Source organism: Lissotriton vulgaris, chromosome 12 (assembly GCF_964263255.1).
Source record: "Lissotriton vulgaris chromosome 12, aLisVul1.2, whole genome shotgun sequence".
Classification (NCBI taxonomy): Eukaryota; Metazoa; Chordata; class Amphibia; order Caudata; family Salamandridae; genus Lissotriton; species Lissotriton vulgaris.
In genome coordinates, this window is record NC_141700.1 from 22,194,760 (window position 1) to 22,215,223 (window position 20,464).

The 20,464-nt window shown below is 48.8% G+C and overlaps 1 protein-coding gene across 1 annotated transcript in view; it reads right to left on the minus strand.

The window, feature by feature from the left end:
- Positions 1-20,192, minus strand: part of LOC147673094 (N-acetyllactosaminide beta-1,3-N-acetylglucosaminyltransferase 3-like) — a 152,056-nt gene extending 131,864 nt beyond the window's left edge. The window contains exon 1 of the mRNA XM_086946794.1: positions 19,887-20,192. The gene's annotated coding sequence lies outside the window, so the exon portion shown is untranslated. The remainder of the gene's footprint in view (positions 1-19,886) is intronic.
- Positions 20,193-20,464: the final 272 nt, after the last annotated feature.

A 20,464-nucleotide genomic window follows, 5' to 3' on the forward strand; every position in this document is an offset into this window, starting at 1 on the left:
TCTGTCAGTACCTGTCTCTGTGCCCCTCGTCTCTGTCAGTACCTGTCTCTGTGCCCCTCCTCTCTGTCAGTACCTGTCTCTGTGCCCCTCCTCTCTGTCAGTACTTGTCTCTGTATCCCTCCTCTCAGTCGGTACCTGTCTTAGTGCCCCTCCTCTCTGTCGGTACCTGTCTCTGTGCCCCTCCTCTCTGTCGGTACTTGTCTCTTTATCCCTCCTCTCAGTCGTGTCATATGGATACTTCATTACATATATTGCGTTAAGTTAGCATGAGTGTATTACATGTTTAAACAGCCGGTTTGCCTTCGGCTTCAGTTTTGCACACGACACATACTTGTTGTTGTAGCTTTCACCCTAGAAGCGATGAGGTGGTTTATTTGAGAATAATATGTTATTTCCATGCTATCAGCTTTGCCTGGTACACTTGGTACAACTGTCTGCACACTGAGAGCTGCACACTCTAAGATTAACCTAACACAAGGTTGCTGGGAGGCCTGATCCTCGCACCACATTAGACATAACACAAATAATGTTGATGCCAACATTTTGGGCTCTACGCGGGCTTAAGATAGAGTTACACGGAATGAACGTAGACACTTGGTGCTGCGCATGAAGAGAGCTGGTAGCTGTTGATGTGAACTGCTCCTACTGACATTGAGAGGTATGGGGCCGCCCTGCTAAAGCCCGAATGAGACCTTCTTAGATATAAAATAATATGCTAGATAGGGTGCGCGAAATATAGGTGATATAGATTTCTATAGGTTTTGCATTATAACATGCTAGCACCTTTTGCTTACTATGGATTAGTGACTATGCTGCTGACTCTGATTTTTATAATCTGCATTTTGGTATTATACAAGATACTGCGTTTGAGAACTTTGCATTGAATAATAAATATTTCAAACTTGCACTTGTGTTCTTTGACTCTCAGTTTTGGTTTGAAATGATTATATAACGAAAGAGTGTTCATGTGTTCCACGATTCCTGAGGTATTCTAAAGATCATGTTCTGGTTTGTCTAAGACATGGTTCATTCCATAATGATCCATGAGACACTGTAGCTAGCTAGGTAAGGAGATTTCTGACACTGAGATGAGTTTTGGATCATCCTAACTCACTGAGGTTCTAGATCTCTATGCACAGTTCTGTGGGAGAACGGAAACCCTGCTACATGGCGCCCAACGGTTTGGTTGGCCTTAAAACATGACACTCGAGTAGTATATCATTCATACCTTGACACCTTCATTCCCGTTTCCGGTAAACGGTGGTGTCGGAAAACCTACCTGTTTTTGAAATAGGTCTTTTCAAGCTTGAATTCTACTTTAAACGGTTTCTTTGAATTACTACCCAGTTGTGCTACAAAGGGTTCTTTGTCTTTTTTCACTTCCTGTGCTACCATGGCAGTGGACATTGCGCAGCATAGCCGCGTCGCGGTTCGCGACCACTTGCGGGCATATAATGTCCCTGCGGAAGGTTTGGCTGTGGTTCTAGTGGTGAGTGCGGAACATGCGTACCCGTACGAATTGTTTTATTCCTGGGTGACGTTTCCGGAAGTAAACGCTAATTCGGGCGTCTACCACTCATACACTGCCTCGGCTGTTCCGGCGGCTTATGCTCCGTACAGAGCACTGGAAGTACCTATAGATGTTTGGCAGCACGGAGTTTGGTTTGGTGGCGCCCTACCCCATTCTTTAACGGCTCCGAGGTTAGGTCCGTTGTCCATTGCGGGCACGGCCTGGCCCGCCTTGGGTGGATTTACTCCACATCCTAATCGCGCCACTTGTAATGTGGGTGATCTGCGGCGACTGCATGATGTCGCGGTTGACGTGATTAGAGCGCTTGTTCATTACATTGGTCGTAATATACATGGCGCAGCCCCCGCAGGTGCGCAGCTTCGAGCGGAACAGGCTGGTTTGAAAATCAGTCCTGTCTTGGTGAATTCCGTAATGGGCAGAAAGCCAGAAAATAAGGATGATTTTCCTTACTGGCTTGCCGAGAAATTCGACCAGCTGGAGGCTGTGTTTCCTAATACGACTCCGGGTGAAAAGCACCGGATTCTTACGCTTAGTTTACCGAAGGATTTAGCCCCTGAACTTGCTGACTGTGAAACATGGGGTAAGACTTTTGCAGCGGTTTACTCGAGGTGCTTTGGTACCCCGTCAGTGTCGAACCTGTCTGCGGTCCTAAAACGTGTTCAGGATGATCACGGACCGGAGTCGGCGGTTGAGTTGGGTATGCGCCTGAGCGGTTCATTTGAGACGGTTTGCGGTATTATCCTTGCTAATGTAAAAGGGGATGCAGTGAACTTTCAGGTGGCCAATGGTCTGGCGTTAGTTCCCGATGCCGAGAAACCCCGTCAGCTGGCAAGAATTATTGTGGCGGCTTATAAAACGGTTGGCCGCAATTCTAAGGGTGTAAAGGTTTTTCTTGAAAAGGAAAAGAAGCAGCCCCAGGGACAGTCTTCGGAAACGGGTGGACAACCCAAGTCCAAAAAACAAAATTGGCCTAAAAAACAGAATCAGGGTAAGCAACAACAACAACAGACACAGGTTTCTAGTCCGGCGCCTTCACAACCTGCGCAGTCGGATCGAGTTTATGAATTGCGCGATCGCGCTACGATTAAATCGCCTGACAGATATCAGGCATCTGACCAACGCTCTCCTCGTTCCTTTCAGGACTCATCGGCTCCGTCAACCGGTGGTGGAGGGGGCGGCAGGGGCAGGGGTGGCCAGCAAGGACGTGGCCAGCCCCGCACGCGAAGTGAAGGGGATCAGCGGGACGACTCTACGCCAAAGAGACCGCAGTTTGCCAAGAAGAAAGTCGCTGCCTTAACGGCGCATCGATATGCCCCAGATAGTGAGAACGCGGCTTCGGAATCTGACGTGGGCTCTGACCTTGCTGGACAGCGCGGCGGAGATTACCATAGTGAGAGAGGCCCTCCGTCCACTGTTGAAGGTGACAGCGACTGAGACTTTTATTGTGATTGAAACAGCAGATACACATGTTGCTCCCCCTGAAAGACTTTTTGAAATTGTCCTGTTAATTGAAGGTGACATGCAGCGAACTGTAAAAGGGGTATTTTGGGAGAATCTTTCGGATACGTATGACATTTTGCTTTCGGAGGCTGACTGGCCCCCACCTTTTGTTCTCGCAGCTCCGCGAGGGGAGGAGGTAATCCTCCCCAGTTTCGCGCACACTGTATCGAGAGTGGAAGCGCTGCATTTTGCAGAAGAGTGGGCTCTGGCGCTTGCGCCGGCTGTGTACCGAAATCAGTGTGGCTGGGATAAATTATCCCCTAGCCATGAGATTCCTTTACGGTCACAGCCGCAGCCACAACCCCAGTATCCCATACGGCGTGAAGCTAAAGCTTCGGTCGCGGCTATCCTTGAACAATTGGAGTATCAAGGTGTAATTGAAACGTGTGTGTCACCAATGAATAATCCCCTTTTTACTGTTAACAAGCCGGACGGCTCATATCGTCTGGTTTTGGATTACCGGCATTTGAACTCGCATTGCCGTAACTGTGCAGTACAGAATACTCACGGCTCTGCCCTAGTGAATAGTCTTGAGCGTAAAAGGTTCAAAACCACGCTTGACATTTCCAATGGTTTTTATGCACATAGATTAGATGGTCTAAGTTCCCAATGGACCAGTTTTACGTGCGGCGGCGTACAAAAAAAGTTTAATAGACTCCCAATGGGATATAAAAATAGTCCTGGAGTGTTTTCCGCCCGCATAGTCTCTCTTTTAGAGAGTTTCGATCCAGTTGCATGTTCGTATGTGGATGACATTTATCTCACAGACGACGAACTTTGGGTGCATCTGTGTCGAGTAAACAGCATAATTTGTAACTTTGCAGACATGGGTTACAAGTTTAACTTTGCAGAATCACACATTGCGGAGTATACAGTGTTGTTTCTAGGTTATGAACTTAACCATGAAGGAAAGGGATTGGCTCCTCAGTTCCTGGAGAAGTGCGCGCAGTTGCGCTCTCCGACAACGCTGAAAAAATTACAATCTTTACTGGGTTTTTTAAATTTCGGGAGGACATACATTCCGGAATATGCCCAGCGTATCAAGCCTTTATATGCCTTGGTACAACCATCTTTTTCCAAATCATGCTGGCTGCCTGAGCATTCAGCCATTCTGCAGTCCTTGCAGGCTGATATGCTAGCTTCTGACTACTTACAGACTCGTGATAACCAGACCAACCTGGTGATAAGAATTATCCCTGGGACGGTGGGTTTCACATACCTGACTTTTAATGAAGGGGATACTGTACCTATTGCTTACAAGTCACACTTGTACACTTCGGCTGAACTGCGTTTTTCCACTGTGGAGAAAGTTTTAACGGCTGTGCAGATGGCAATTCTTAAGGAACGTACCCTGTCGCAGGGAAAGCGCATGTTGGTTGTCACCCCGTGTCCAGCCTTGGAGGCGGTCACGAAAGCCAGTGTACCGAATTCTAAAGCTTTGCACCCTCGGTGGATTCAGTGGGCTACATCCTTGACATCTCAGGATGTCACGTTTATTTTTGACGCCGCTTTACGGTCGCAGGAGTATTTACAGTATGAATTTGTTCATCCTGCTCCTTTAGCAATGCGGCCGTTGGAGGATTTCCATTGTATCATTTACACGGATGGTTCGGCGCAGGTTGCGCATGGCTCTAAACACGCCTACGTTTCCGCTTGCGCCATTGTAGTCGGTGCCATGGTGAACGATGAGTTCAAGTCCAGTGTTGTGCACACGCAAACGCTAGGGGACTGCACCGCACAATTGGCAGAGCTTCGTGCTCTTATGCTCGCATTGGAGTACGCTGATCCTTGTGTGACGACTTTAATCGTAAGTGATTCTTACTACTGTGTCCAGACTTACAATGAGAACTTGTTCTTTTGGATTCAGAATGATTTTCGTGATTCCAAGGGTAGCACAATAAAACATAAAATGATCTGGGTCCGAGTGGCGGAACTTAAAGAGAAACTGCCGCTCGTGTTTGTGATTCATACTCTCGGCCACCAGCGCGTGGGGGTCCACGCTGTTGGCAACTCGCTTGCTGATGAAGCAGCGAAGTCGGCGGTATCAAAATACTTAGTTGCAGCAGTCACGAGGTCCAAAAGCAAAATAGATGATGACATCTTGGCGGCTGTTGCTGCCACGGAGAAGGGAGGTAAATATCCTGCGGGGTTCCCTTCGAAGTACACATACCACTTAAGTCCCGATAAGGTTCCTTATGTGAAAATTCCTGAAGTCGGAGAGCGTCTAGTTCCCAACTCGGATCGCAGAGCTTCTCTGATTACAGCGGCTCATGAAGGTGTGGCGTCTGCGCATGCGGGCGTCTCAGCCACTGTATCTCAGCTACAACAGAGGTTCTGGTGGCGGGGACTGTACAAACAGACGCGCGATTATGTCCTTATGTGTGACATTTGTCAGCAGATCAAGCCTTCTACTGCTGCGCGTCCGCCTCAGACACAGTTGTACATCTCTAATAAACCACTTGGTTGTGTTTATTTGGATCACTGCGGTCCTTTTTCTTCTGATACTGCGTATAAATACATCTTAGTAGCAGTTGACTCATGCACACGCTTTGTATGGGTATGGCCGCATCGAAGCGCTGATTCGCGAACTGTCTTTAAGGATTTGCGTGTCTTTGTGGGAATCTTTGCTTGTGGTACTTTCCATTCGGACCAGGGTCCGGCTTTCGCCTCTAAGGCGTATAAGGATGCTATGGTTTCGTTGGGAGTACAGGTGAAGTTTTCAAGCCCCTACAGGCCTGAGGGCAATTCTGTAGTAGAAAGAATGAACCGCGACTTAAAGCAATCTTTGACAGCCCGTGTTATAGGCACTGGTAGAAACTGGCTGACCCACCTCTATGGCGTGCAGCGTGCGCTTAATAATCTCCCTAGAAGGTCTCTGGGTGGGCGGACCCCATACGAAATGCTCTTTGGTATCAAGATGTACGTACCTGACCTTGATGGTGCAGACTGCCAGGCCCAGGCCGCGGCCTTTGACGTAGATGAACATTGCAATGTTTTACAGGATCTACAAAAGACCAGAGACAGTCTTGCAAAGGAACACTTGCCCTCCACGTCGGATGATGCGTTGCAGATCCCGGTAGTTGGCTGGCTACCCCAAGTTGGAGAACTGGTTCGAGAGAAGATCGATAACAAGAAAGAGTTTGGTCCCTCATATCGAGCACCAGTCCGAGTACTTGGAGTGAAGGGCACAAGAACAGTCATTTTACCACCACTTCCAGGTCGTAAAGAAAACAGATTTATTTCTATTGACAATGTCAAGACACACAGGGTGGCCGATTCTTCATAGCATGACACCGGCTGTATCCTGTCCTTCCATGGTGAGGCACTCTGTGCTGGCTATTACATCTGGTGCAGATCAGGAGGTGTCCCTCGAGATGCCTGCCATATCCAGACCTTTATTAAATACTATTCCTGTTACTAACATTGATGAGGTGACCTATGCAGATCCTGCTGATTTATCCATGTCCGATTTACAAGCTCGTTTGGCTAACCAATCCAGATTCTCTTTTGACTCTGATTCGGAACTTTCAAAGAAACCATCGACTATTGCAAAATATGCCACGTTGTTTAAAAAACATTTTTTAATTCCACCTTGGACATACATTTGGCTGATACTATTTTTATTTCATCTTTTTATGTCGATTGGTTTTGTGTTTTATTTTTTCCGACTGATCGATGGCCATTATGTGAAAGAAAGAACAGGAATTCGGTACCTTAATGGAACATTGGCCCCTCTATCCTCCTCACATTCAGTACACAGACTAAAGAGAGACTTACATTCAGTACAGATTACTGCTTGGCCAGTCCTTGATGGGATTGTGTGGGATGCGGTTAGGTTTCAGATACATGGCCCCACAGAAGTTATTAATGTTCCTAATGTGCTTAGAGTAAACATGGGAGATGTGATTAAGCAAAATGTTCGTTCTGATGATTGGGATCTTCAGGCCGTAGAAGCATTGTTCTCTGATTTGAAATATTATGCGGCCTTTGATGCTGAGGATTTGTACTTAGATTCTGTCAATTATGGTGATTTGTTTTGTTATCAACATTATGGGAATCATTTCTTACACAAGACAAGTTCCAGGAGGGTTCCTGTGAATTACACTCAGTGGGAACATTGCCCTACTCCCTTACAGGGGAGCTCAAGTACATTTCTGGGAAAATACTCTTATTTTACAGATTTTAATCAATCGAATCCTGAGTCGTTTTATTTTAAAGTGAACCAGAAATTCATGCCCAAAGTTAGACTTACTGATACAAAATTGCTGTATTCAAAGTCCTTTTTAGAAAGGTTATCTGTGGATGGCTATGAGTTATGGAAGGATGCTATTGACCTTAAATCGGTTTGGGGTACCAAAGATTGGCAGGTACAAGGCACTGAGGCTTTGCATCGTGCATGTCTCATCCCGAATCACATGTTGTTTTTAAATTCTACTGTTTCTCAAACAACATGTTTTGGATTGGCTACATCTAAAAAATTAAATACCCCTACTATCCCTGACTTGGAAGAGTATTCAGGTTGGAGTAATTTCACTACAATATCCATCAGTGGGATACAAGCGCTTTTGCAGAATTCCTCCTTTAATATTTCCCGTTTTGATCCGGAGGGTTGGCTTTTGTGGCAAAGAAGCACTGATGCTTGCCAACGTAGGTTTTTGGGTTTATCTGAAGGTTTTACGCACATCAGGCCAGATCCCAGGTTTGAAACAGATCACACTGTTACCACTTATTCAGTAGGTAAATTGTGTCAGAACTGGTTACAACATTCCACTTTGGCTGCAGTTAAACTGCATCTGTCCCAGTTGAATGAGAATATAGAGCTAAATGATTTTATAAAAGGCCCGACTAGGGGTAGATCTAAACGCTTTCTTTATGCTGTATACAATGAAATTTGGAAATTTTCACAGGTTGAGGCAGCTAAACGCCTGAGAGCGATTGATCAAGCTAATTTGGAAAAAGTGCTAGCAGTAGTAGATAACAGTATTAACATGCTTTCTTCCAGGATTTACACATTGGATAATATTGTTTCTTCTGTTGTTGATATTGTACATGATGAAGTGTCCACGTTATACCATGGTCAAAATCAATTGCGTTCTGTAATGCAGTTTGCCTGGACTCTACAGACAATTAAGGCAGGTCGAGTTCCCTGGAACTCATTGAACGTTTCATCCCTTTTCGCCCCTTTTAATCTTACTGAAAAACAGCGCATGCTTTCAATGCGTGATGCATCATTTTCTATGTTACATATTGAGAAGCTAGAATCCTTGCCTTTCTCTGTTGCTGAAACCACTACTGCCACGTGGCTGATTCATAGTTTGATTACATTACCATTTCCTTTATATAAATTTACTAACTGTATGCGGTATATTGCTATAGGACGATATGAACCACTAGGCAATGCATTCTTACACGAGGCATGGTCATTACCATACACATACAGATGTCTGAAGGATGGAAAAGAAGTGAATCTTAATGGTGAGGATTGCACACAGTCACCTGACCAGTCATTAATATGCAGACACATTCAGTTACACGGTTCTTGTAATCAGGACCGCCCAAATTTAGCATGTGTTTTAAAAGGCACGCCAGTTCCAGCAGTAGTTCCCACGTTTACATTATTAGCTAATGGTAGTTATTTACTTTTAAACAACGAATTATGTTGTGGTTTATTAATTGGTGTGGCTTATGTGGTAACTGTATCAGAGCGTGTGGTGTGCTGCAAGAATGTTCTATACCCACCCACGCATGGGTCTTCAGATGTCTCCATCTGGCCACGGATTCCAACCTTGGAAGCAAAATTCAATGGTTTAAGCAGAATAAGGGCCCTTTTGGCTCAAAAACAAGTGACCCTGAGTTTGGCCCGGGAAACTTATGTCCTTCACATAGCTAACACCCGCACAGAGGTGCAGGCGCTTTTAAATACTGATTTGCCGTTTCATTTCTGTGAACTGGTGCACCGGATTTTTAACGCTTCTTCAACGACTGGGCTTGCACATTTTTTTAAATTAGTAAGCAGTGGCCTCGTGACTACATTTGAAAAAGTTTTTGGAATCATTCCCACGTTTTTCCACACTATTTTTTCGAGTTTGTTTGGTGGACTACCTGTGTTGCTGGCTGTAGCCGCAGGAATTCTGTTGGTGTTTTTCTTCATAAAACATGGATGCCCGTCCTGCGCAAGACGCCGTTCAACGCCTCCTGACACTGTGCCGTAATCGGATGCTCAATTACTATGGAACATTGCCGCTTGCAGCATTAAGCACGGCCTATAGATTGTCATTTCGGTTCACCGACTTCACGTGTGTCCAACCTGTGTTTCACTGCCTGAGCTGCGAGTTCGATTGGGCCATTGATTTGTGCCTATGCTTGAGGACTGCTCCTGACGTCGATTTTGATCAGCTAATGCGTCCCGTGGTGGCTCACGAGCTGATCTGTTCTGGCGAGAGAGTTATGGCCTTGGCAGCGATAAATGGAATTCTGGGCCATTGGGAGATCTCTGCAGCGGCGGATGCCTTTCTGACACACAGCGATTTGGTGAACCCACCGAGTTGTCCTCTGACGTTACAGGAGGATCCGATGCTGGAGGAGCACGTATGTTCTTTCCCATTGCTAAATTGGATTGCTGAACTATTTTCGGATGATGGCAGTGATTTCATGCTGGAGGCTGTGGCAACTTTCTTTGCATATACTTTCCAATAGTGAGATGCCTGGGAGGAATGCTTTGTTGTGAAATATGACTTTCCCCTCGCTGGAATGGAGGGATGAACTATGTTCAGCTGACGGAGAGTACAATCATGTGATGTCACTGGGGATAACGTCAATGTGGCACATGACTTTGGAAATCGGATACGTGCCTTGTTTTTTCTCTTACAAACATTTGAATTGATGAAACCTGGTCCTACGTTTCATATTTTTGAGACCTGATGGATGACTTTTGGTTCAAAAGTTTTGTTTTTATTTTTTAGATTTGAGGCCACTGTAGGCATTCATACATATTCATTCATACATATTTTTAGCTTATTTTAGCTCAAGATTATTGAACTTTGCTTTCAATTGTTGTGTCTGATTTAGTATTGCCTTTTCCCTTTGTGTGACGGTGCTCGGACCAATGGGGGGGTGTCATATGGATACTTCATTACATATATTGCGTTAAGTTAGCATGAGTGTATTACATGTTTAAACAGCCGGTTTGCCTTCGGCTTCAGTTTTGCACACGACACATACTTGTTGTTGTAGCTTTCACCCTAGAAGCGATGAGGTGGTTTATTTGAGAATAATATGTTATTTCCATGCTATCAGCTTTGCCTGGTACACTTGGTACAACTGTCTGCACACTGAGAGCTGCACACTCTAAGATTAACCTAACACAAGGTTGCTGGGAGGCCTGATCCTCGCACCACATTAGACATAACACAAATAATGTTGATGCCAACATTTTGGGCTCTACGCGGGCTTAAGATAGAGTTACACGGAATGAACGTAGACACTTGGTGCTGCGCATGAAGAGAGCTGGTAGCTGTTGATGTGAACTGCTCCTACTGACATTGAGAGGTATGGGGCCGCCCTGCTAAAGCCCGAATGAGACCTTCTTAGATATAAAATAATATGCTAGATAGGGTGCGCAAAATATAGGTGATATAGATTTCTATAGGTTTTGCATTATAACATGCTAGCACCTTTTGCTTACTATGGATTAGTGACTATGCTGCTGACTCTGATTTTTATAATCTGCATTTTGGTATTATACAAGATACTGCGTTTGAGAACTTTGCATTGAATAATAAATATTTCAAACTTGCACTTGTGTTCTTTGACTCTCAGTTTTGGTTTGAAATGATTATATAGCGAAAGAGTGTTCATGTGTTCCACGATTCCTGAGGTATTCTAAAGATCATGTTCTGGTTTGTCTAAGACATGGTTCATTCCATAATGATCCATGAGACACTGTAGCTAGCTAGGTAAGGAGATTTCTGACACTGAGATGAGTTTTGGATCATCCTAACTCACTGAGGTTCTAGATCTCTATGCACAGTTCTGTGGGAGAACGGAAACCCTGCTACAGTCGGTTCCTGTCTCAGTGCCCCTCCTCTCTGTCAGTACCTGTCTCTGTGCCCCTCCTCTCTGTCAGTACCTGTCTCTGTGCCCCTCCTCTCTGTCGGGACCTGTCTCAGTGCCCCTCCTCTCTGTCACTACCTGACTCTGTGCCCCTCCTCTCTGTCAGTACCTGTATCTGTGCCCCTCCTCTCTGTCGGTACCTGTCTCAGTGCCCCTCCTCTCTGTCAGTGCCTGTCTCTGTGCCCCTCCTCTCTGATAGTACCTGTCTCTGCGCCCCTCCTCTCTGTCAGTACCTGTCTCTATGCCACTCCACTCTGTTGGTACCTGTCTCAATGCCCCTCCTCTCTGTCGGTACCTGTCTCAGTGCCCCTCCTCTCTGTCACTACCTGTCTCTGTGCCCCTCCTTTCTGTCAAGTACCTCTCTCTGTGCCCCTCCTCTCTGTCGGTACCTGTCTCAGTGCCCCTCCTCTCAGTCAGTACCTGTCTCTGTACCCCTCCTCTCTGTCAGTACTTGTCTATGTGCCCCTCCTCTCTGTCAGCACCTGTCTCTGTGCCCCTCCTCTCTGTCAGTACAAGTATCTGTGCCCCTCCTCTCTGTCGGTACTAGTCTCTGTATCCCTCCTCTCAGTCGGTACCTGTCTCAGTTCCCCTCCTCTCTGTCAGTACCTGTCTCTGTGCCCCTCCTCTCTGTCAGTACAAGTCTCTATGCCCCTCCTCTCTGACAGTACTTGTCTCTGGGCCCCTCCTCTCTGTCGGTACCTGTCTCTGTGCCCCTCCTCTCTGTCGGGACCTGTCTCAGTGCCCCTCCTCTCTGTCACTACCTGACTCTGTGCCCCTCCTCTCTGTCAGTACCTGTCTCTGTGCCCCTCCTCTCTGTCGGTACCTGTCTCAGTGCCCCTCCTCTCAGTCAGTACCTGTCTCTGTGCCCCTCCTCTCTGATAGTACCTGTCTCTGTGCCCCTCCTCTCTGTCAGTACCTGTCTCTGTGCCACTCCTCTCTGTCGGTACCTGTCTCAATGCCCCTCCTCTCTGTCGGTACCTTTCTCTGTGCCCCTCCTCTCTGTCACTACTTGTCTCTGTGCCCCTCCTTTCTAACAAGTACCTCTCTCTGTTCCCCTCCTCTCAGTCAGTACCTGTCTCTGTACCCCTCCTCTCTGTCAGTACTTGTCTATGTGCCCCTCCTCTCTGTCAGCACCTGTCTCTGTGCCCCTCCTCTCTGTCAGTACCTGTCTCTGTGCTCCTCCTCTCTGTCAGTACTTGTCTCTGTATCCCTTCTCTCAGTCGGTACCTGTCTCTGTGCCCCTCCTCCCTGTCAGTACCTGTCTTTGTGCCCCTCCTCTCTGTCAGTACCTATCTCTGTGCCCCTCCTCTCTGTCAGTACTTGTCTCTGTGCCCCTCCTCTCTTTCGGTACCTGTCTCTGTGCCCCTTCTCTCTGTCAGTACAAGTCTCTGTGCCCCTCCTCTCTGTCGGTACCTGTCTCTGTGCCCCTCCTCTCTGTCAGTACTTGTCTCTGTGTCCCTCCTCTCAGTCGGTACCTGTATCTGTACCCCTCCTCTCTGTCAGTACCTGTCTATGTGCCCCTCCTCTCTGTCAATACATGTCTCTGCACCCCTCCGCTCTGTCGGTACCTGCCTCTGTGCCCTTCCTCTCTGTCAGTACAAGTCTATGTGCCCTTCCTCTCTGTCAGTCCAAGTCTCTGTGCCCCTCCTCTCTTTCGGTACCTGTCTCTGTGCCCCTCCTCTCTGCCAGTACTTGTCTCTGTGCCCCTCCTCTCTGTCGGTACCTGTTTCTGGGCCCCTCCTCTCTATCAGTACCTGTCTATGTGCCCCTCCTCTCTGTCAATACAAGTCTCTGCGCCCCTCCTCTCTGTCAGTACAAGTCTCTGTGCCCCTCCTCTCTGTCAGTACACGTATCTGTGCCCCTCCTCTCTGTCGGTACTTGTCTCTGTATCCCTCCTCTCAGTCGGTACCTGTCTCTGTGCCCCTCCTCTCTGACAGTACTTGTCTCTGGGCCCCTCTTCTCTGTCGGTACCTGTCTCTGTGCCCCTCCTCTCTGTCGGTACCTGCCTCTGTGCCCCTCCTCTCTGTCACTACCTGTCTCTATGCCCCTCCTCTCTGTCGGTACTTGTCTCTGTATCCCTCCTCTCAGTCGGTACCTGTCTCATTGCCCCTCCTCTCTGTCGGTACCTGTCTCTGTATCCCTCCTCTCAGTCGGTACCTGCCTCAGTGCCTCTCCTGTCTGTCAGAACCTGTCTCTGTGCCCCTCCTCTCTGTCAGTACCTGCCTCAGTGCCCCTCCTCTCTGTCAGTGCCTGTCTCAGTGCCCCTCTTCTCTGTGGGTACCTGTCTCTGTACCCCTCCTCTCTGTCAGTACTTGTCTCTGTGCCCCTCCTCTGTCAGCACCTGTCTCTGTGCCCCTCCTCTCTGTCGGTACCTGTCTCTGTGCCCCTCCTCTCTGTCAGTACTTGTCTATGTCCCCCTCCTCTCTGTCAGCACCTGTCTCAGTGTCCTGTCCGTAGTGGCCTCTCGGATGTCATCTCAGCCTTTCCTCGGTCAGGTGTGAGCAGCCCTCCCCTCCGCCATGAGATCTCAGCCTGTCCCTGCCCAGGTGTGAGCAGCCCCCCAGAGATCTCAGCCTGGACCTGCCCAGGTGTGAGCAGCCCCCCTGAAATCTCAGCCTGGACCTGGTCAGGTGTGAGCAGCCCCCCCCCCCACCCCTGAGATCTTAGCCTCTCCCAGGTCAGGTGTGAGCAGCCCCCCACCCATGAGAACTCGGCCTGTCCCTGCACAGATGTGAGCAGCCCCCCGAGATCTCAGCCTGGACCTGGTGTGAGCAGTCCACCCCCCACCAGTGAGATCTCAGCCTGTCCCTGGTCAGGTGTGAGCAGCCCCCCCCCACCCCCCACCTACCCATGAGATCGCAGCCTGTCCCAGATGTGTCTGGGTGCGAGCAGCCCCTCATGATCTCAGCCTGTCCCTGCCCAGGTGTGAGCAGCACCCCCCCACCCAACCCGTGAGATATTAGCCTGTCCCTGGTGGGGTGTGAGTAGCCCCCCCCCCCCCCCCACCCCCACCCAGGAGATCTCAGCCTGTCCCTGATGTAATTGGGTGTGAGCAGCCCCCCATGGTCTCAACCTGGACCTGGTCTGGTGTTAGCAGCACCCCACCCATGAGAACTCGGCCTGTTCCTGCCCAGATGTGAGCTGCCCCCCCCCCCACCCATGATATCAGCCTGGACCTGCCCAGGTGTGAGCAGCCCCCCTGAAATCTCAGCCTGGACCTGGTCAGGTGTGAGCAGCCCCCCCCCCCCCCACCCCTGAGATCTTAGCCTCTCCCAGGTCAGGTGTGAGCAGCCCCCCACCCATGAGAACTCGGCCTGTCCCTGCACAGATGTGAGCAGCCCCCCGAGATCTCAGCCTGGACCTGGTGTGAGCAGTCCACCCCCCACCAGTGAGATCTCAGCCTGTCCCTGGTCAGGTGTGAGCAGCCCCCCCACCCCCCCACCTACCCATGAGATCGCAGCCTGTCCCAGATGTGTCTGGGTGCGAGCAGCCCCTCATGATCTCAGTCTGTCCCTGCCCAGGTGTGAGCAGCACCCCCCCCACCCAACCCGTGAGATATTAGCCTGTCCCTGGCGGGGTGTGAGTAGCCCCCCCCCCCCCCACCTCCACCCAGGAGATCTCAGCCTGTCCCTGGTGTAATTGGGTGTGAGCAGCCCCCCATGGTCTCAACCTGGACCTGGTCTGGTGTTAGCAGCACCCCACCCATGAGAACTCGGCCTGTCCCTGCCCAGATGTGAGCTGCCCCCCCACCCATGATATCAGCCTGGACCTGTTCAGGTGTGAGCAGCCCCCCTCCCCACCCCTGAGATCTTAGCTTGTCCCTGGTAAAGTGTGATCTGCCCCCCCCCTTGAGATTTCAGCCTGACCCTGTTCAAGTGTGAGCAGCCCCTCCACCCAGGAGACCTCAGCCTGTCCCAGATCAGGAGTGTACAGCCCCCCCCCACCTCTGAGATTTCAGCCTGTCCCAGGTCAGGTGTGAGCACCCCCGATGATCTCAGCCTGTCCCAGGTCAGGAGTGAACAGTCCCCCCCCACCTCTGAGATCTCAGCCTGTCCATGGTCAGGTGTGAGCAGCCCCCACACATGAGATCTCAGCCTGTCTCGGGTCAGGCGTGAGCAGCCCCCCCACCCATAAGATCTCAGCCTGTCCCTGGTGAGGTGTGAGCAGCCCCCCTCCCCACCTCTGAGATCTTAGCCTGTCCCAGGTCAAGTGTGATCTGCCCCCCCCTTTGAGATTTCAGCCTGTCCCTGCTCAGTGTGAGCACCCCCCCCCCCCCCACACCCAGGAGACCTCAGCCTGTCCCTGGTCAGGTGTGAGCAGCCCCCCCTCCCCCCCACCCAGGAGACCTCAGCCTGTCCTTGGTCAGGTGTGAGCAGCCCACCCATGAAACCTCAGGTTTTCACATATCAAATGTGAACAGTGCACCTATCCCTGAGATATCAGGCTGTCCCGGGTCAAAGGTGAACAGTGCACCTATCCCTGAGATCTCAGGCTGTCCCAGGTCAAAGGTGAACAGTGCACTTATCCCTGAGATCTCAGGCTGTCCCGGGTCAAAGGTGAACAGGGCACCTATCCCTGATATCTCAGGTGTGCCAAGTCAGAAATTAGCAGCCTCCCTAGCCCTAAGAATGATCTCACGCTGTCCCAGGCTGGGTTTGTGCTTTAGGAGTTCTAAATGCATGCATCCATACACCCCAAGATGAACTGGGTTTGTTTTTCCAGTGACGACAGTACTAAGAACTTGTATGATCACAATCTGTGATTTCTCAATGGTTCGTCCACTATATACAGTACCTCATCTCACAATGCCATCAATGTGATCGGCAGAGTATTGCCCACGTCTCAGCAGAGAGGTCAAGGATGAAATGGGCCCTGGGCTTGGATTACGTCTCTCTATCCAGATTCCTGAGATGTCTTCCTACACTCGTGGGCGGTGTGATCAGAGTATAGTCTCCTTTATCAAGGAAATGCAATGACATAATGTCCAGCACAGGGTAGGACAGGGCTTTAAGTGGGCCGGGTCTGAACACCGGCAGTTTTTTAAAGGAGTTTCTATCAGATTCTGTTTTGTGCCCTGGCACAGTTGGTCTGTGCAGTGACAGCGGACACATCGATGTGCGCTGCCCACACTGCTCACTTCTCACTAGTGGAGAAGTTACGGCATGACCTCATGCCAGGTGAGCGTTGGGGGAGAAGGGAAATCCTTGCATCTTACATCTCCCATGTGTCTGCTTTTTAGGTCTCGTAGAGGCGTGGGATGAGCAGCAAAGCTGCGGACAATGATTAAAAACAAGAAGGAGGTACCCTTTTCAACTGGAAAAGGGAGAGAGTATATAATGCTACAAAAATTAAAGAGCTTCCTTTCCCTGCTTTTTTACAAAGTGAGGCTAAGTGCCTCTTACAATTCTTAATGTGAGATATTTACCATTCTATTTCTTATTTAGGCGGTCTAAAGTAGGTTACCAAAACGGAATTTATTCTGTATTTCAAAACAACATTAATAACAATTAAAACAGGAAAAACTCGGACATTTAGAGTCTATTCGTTATCTATTTTATTTGTTAAAAAGCATGAATTCATTGCATATAACACATCATTACAACCATATCATTTTTCATATAATAAAAATAAATCAATTACAATAAAATACAAAATTGTTTAAAAAGTTCTGTTGACGCGGCGTTTCGGTGTTCAGATGAAGATCGTCACCTTCTTCAGGACTATACTTTCAACTTAAAACATCTTATTAGACCGGGTGTAGAAACTTGTTGGTATACAAGAATCTGAGCGCCGTTGCGAGTGAGGGGGCCCAATTGAATAGCGCACACTGCAAATTGTCACTTCTCTTTTTGAAAACCAGGAGCAGCTGAGCTTTTTGAAACGTAGGAGCAGCAACATTGTCGTGGTCTCACCAGGGCTTTAAGTGGAAGCTTTTTCAATATTATATACAAGCCACAGTTGCTGCTTATTTATCTTATGCAACTATCAACCATTGACAAAACCAATAGTCCTGGCTTGTTGTAGGTATGATGTGACCTGTTGTTTCATATATCTGGATGCAATGACAGAAACAGCAAAATACAAGTCGGGCGGCACACTATGCTAAGCACAGATTTTTAGCTTATGTGTTTTAAGCCACGCCCTTAATTACATTGGCCACGCCCCTTTGAGAGACCCCACCAGTTTTTTTTATCCCACTTAAACTCCACTCCCTTATTTTTTCTTTCTTTTTATCTCTTTTTTCACTCTGTAAATATGTGATATATACTTTTCCAAGCCTAATCGCTGGTAAAATGTAATCCTGAGCAAATCTATCTGTATATATATGTAGATCCTTGTACTCACTACCATTCCTATGTGATTCTTAGAGTTTATCCATTTGTATCTCTTCCTCAAGTGACTTTACAACTTGTACATTTGCAATTTTTCTGTTTGTATCTCTTCCTCGAGTGACTTTACAACTTGTACATTTGCAATTTTTCTGTTTGTATCTCTTCCTCGAGTGACTTTACAACTTGTACATTTGCAATTTTTCTGTTTGTATCTCTTCCTCGAGTGACTTTACAACTTGTACATTTACAATTTTTCTGTTTGTATCTCTTCCTTGTGTGACTTTACAACTTATACATTTGCAATTTTTCTGTTTGTATCTCTTCCTCGAGTGACTTTACAACTTGTACATTTGCAATTTTTTCTGTTTGTATCTTTTATGTAACTCATGTAATCCTAAATCCTTCTGTATCGCAACTGGTTCTTCTGTAAAGCGCTCTGACACCTTCGGGTAATGTTTGCGCTATATAAAATCGCATTAAATAAAAAAATGAAAAGCCCTGGGGTAGGGTGATATTTCCTGTTCTTCCTCTGACTTATAGGCGATGTGGTGGGTAAGTCCGTGTCATGACGGTCATACTGTGCGATAGTAAGGGAGTACCGCGTGGACAACTTGCCCCACTGCCAAGGGTTCACCTACCCAGCACCAAACTCCCATGCATCTCACCTGAGTTTCCATCGAACCCCCGCCCACACCGGCGCCCAGAGGCGCTGCCCTCTTTAGTTGGCGCTCTTGGCAAGACTATCCCTGTATTCACCCAAAGATGAACTTTCGACCTGGAGATTTACAGAGAGCGACGGTGAATGAGCTCGGTGGGTTGTGCACCTGCGGCAGAGCTCGAGTGGAACGGAACCCACGGGTCCTATAACAACTTAGACTTTCATCCTTCGGAGGGGCATGCAATCTATACAATTGGTGTGCTTTCTACATCACAATTACGACACAAAGAGACACTGTTTGCATGCGCTCTTTCGTTGCGCAGAGGTCCGCGGGGTTCAGAATGCCCAAGTGGTGCCCGCAGTCGGCATTTCACGCACCTGACCATGAACATCACTTTGATTCAAGCATCAGAGGTAGGAACGGGTCGGATTTGGACACTCTGCACGTTTCACTTGTTTTACTGTCCGTCCGTCGGTCTGTCTGTCTGTGTTTTGTTGTTGTTTTTAGTTGTGCATTTGTCTTTATTTATGGGACTCTCCCTCTACGCGTGTGTCCCTGCCCATCCACAGTTATGGGGGTGAGTTTCTATACATCTTTCATCCGCGTCAGCCCCTCTCTTAATCCGCAAAGCTCCTTCCTCAGCCAGTCTGAGGTCCTCGTGTCCGATCTTTAAAACACGCTCCGAGCACATTCATTACCAGGGTCAAGGGTTAATGAAACCCAGCACAAAATGCAGACATATATGCCACAATTTAGGGTCCCTCTTCTTTAAAGGTTGGAGGACGGTAAACCGCCAACATGTTACGGAAATCAATTACAAGAGGCACGGGCGACAACGCACGTATGTGACATACATGTGCCGCCTTCAAACTCGAAAGAAGGCGTCCAATCCTAACTTCAGAGCCATTCTCGGCGAGTATGTAACATGCATCTATCATGTGTCCCGTCTCACTGTCCCCCCACGCTGCCAGCATCGCGGGTTGTCCGGTCCAGGCTGCGGGGGCTCCCCGCACAGCCCCTGTCCCTCGAGTGAATTGAACCGAGAGACACCCCCTGTCTGGGGGCCGAAGCGCCGACACGACCCGGCATCAGGACCACGGCGCCACGCCTGGAAAAATACCTGCTATTTTACTAAAAACGTACAACACAAAAGGGGTTTGTGAAAAGATTTTAGGGGTGTCAATAACATTGATCCTGCGGACAATAACATGTAAAAAGAAAGCTGTATTAATGTAGGTGTTTTCTAAAGCGCTGCTCCCTGCCTTTTAACTTCGGAGCGCTGAGAATTGCAGCAGATAAGAAGTGCGAGAAAGAAGCAGGTGAGTGCAGAATCCAGTGTGTGGACACAGGGTCGGACCGGGCACCGAAATAACCCCCCCCCCCCCCACCCCCCTTTGGTGAATTAGAAAGCTGTTAAATGGGCCCATGTTTGAATTCGGGCAGATTTGAACGTGTACAGACAGGCTGTTTAAATGTTTTACAAGGTATGGAGAAGTGCATGGATTTCAGCTTGCTGCAGGCAATGCTTGTTTTCATATCAGGGATATCAACACTAAAAACCAGCCCAACAGGCCCACAAGCCCCCCACACTGACCTGTCAGCCCAGCCGGCCAGGCTGCCTGCCCCACAACCCGGTCTGAGCCTGGGTCACCGGGCGCACGGATCCCGCATTATTCAATCCAAACCCTTGGAATCAGCTTCAACCAACGGTCTCATGAAATCTCAGTTTTAAGACAGATGTGTTGGACTTACCAGATGTGGGTCTAATCGCAGAGTGCTGTGTGTCCCAGTCTGGTCCTGGCCTCTGGCTGCCGCTTGCTCAGGTGAGTTCCTGCTCCCAGTGCGTGCAGTGCTGCTGCTTCCAACAGACTGTCCCGGCTTGGCTGAGATTCAGGTGAAGTATGTTCCTGCCTCAACCCAGCCCTGGCCTCCAGCTGTCACTTGCGCAGGTGTGCTCCAGCTTCCAGTGACCAGTGGATGCTGTGTGCACTGCTGCTGCTTCCACTGCACCAGGCTCTCCCAGGCTTGGGCGAGGGTCAGGTGGGGGATGCTGTTGCCTCAGCCTTAGCCCTGGTCTCTGGCTGTCTCTTGCTCAGGTGTGCCTCTTCTTGCAGTGCTCCACACACTGCCTGCAGTGCTGCTGGCTGTACCGGGCTCTCCCAGGCTTGGGCGAGGGTCAGGTGGGGGATGCTGTTGCCTCAGCTCTGGTCCTGGTCTCTGGCTGTCTCTTGCTCAGGTGTGCCTCTTCTTGCAGTGCTCCACACACTGCCTGCAGTGCTGCTGGCTGTACCGGGCTCTCCCAGGCTTGGGCGAGGGTCAGGTGGGGGATG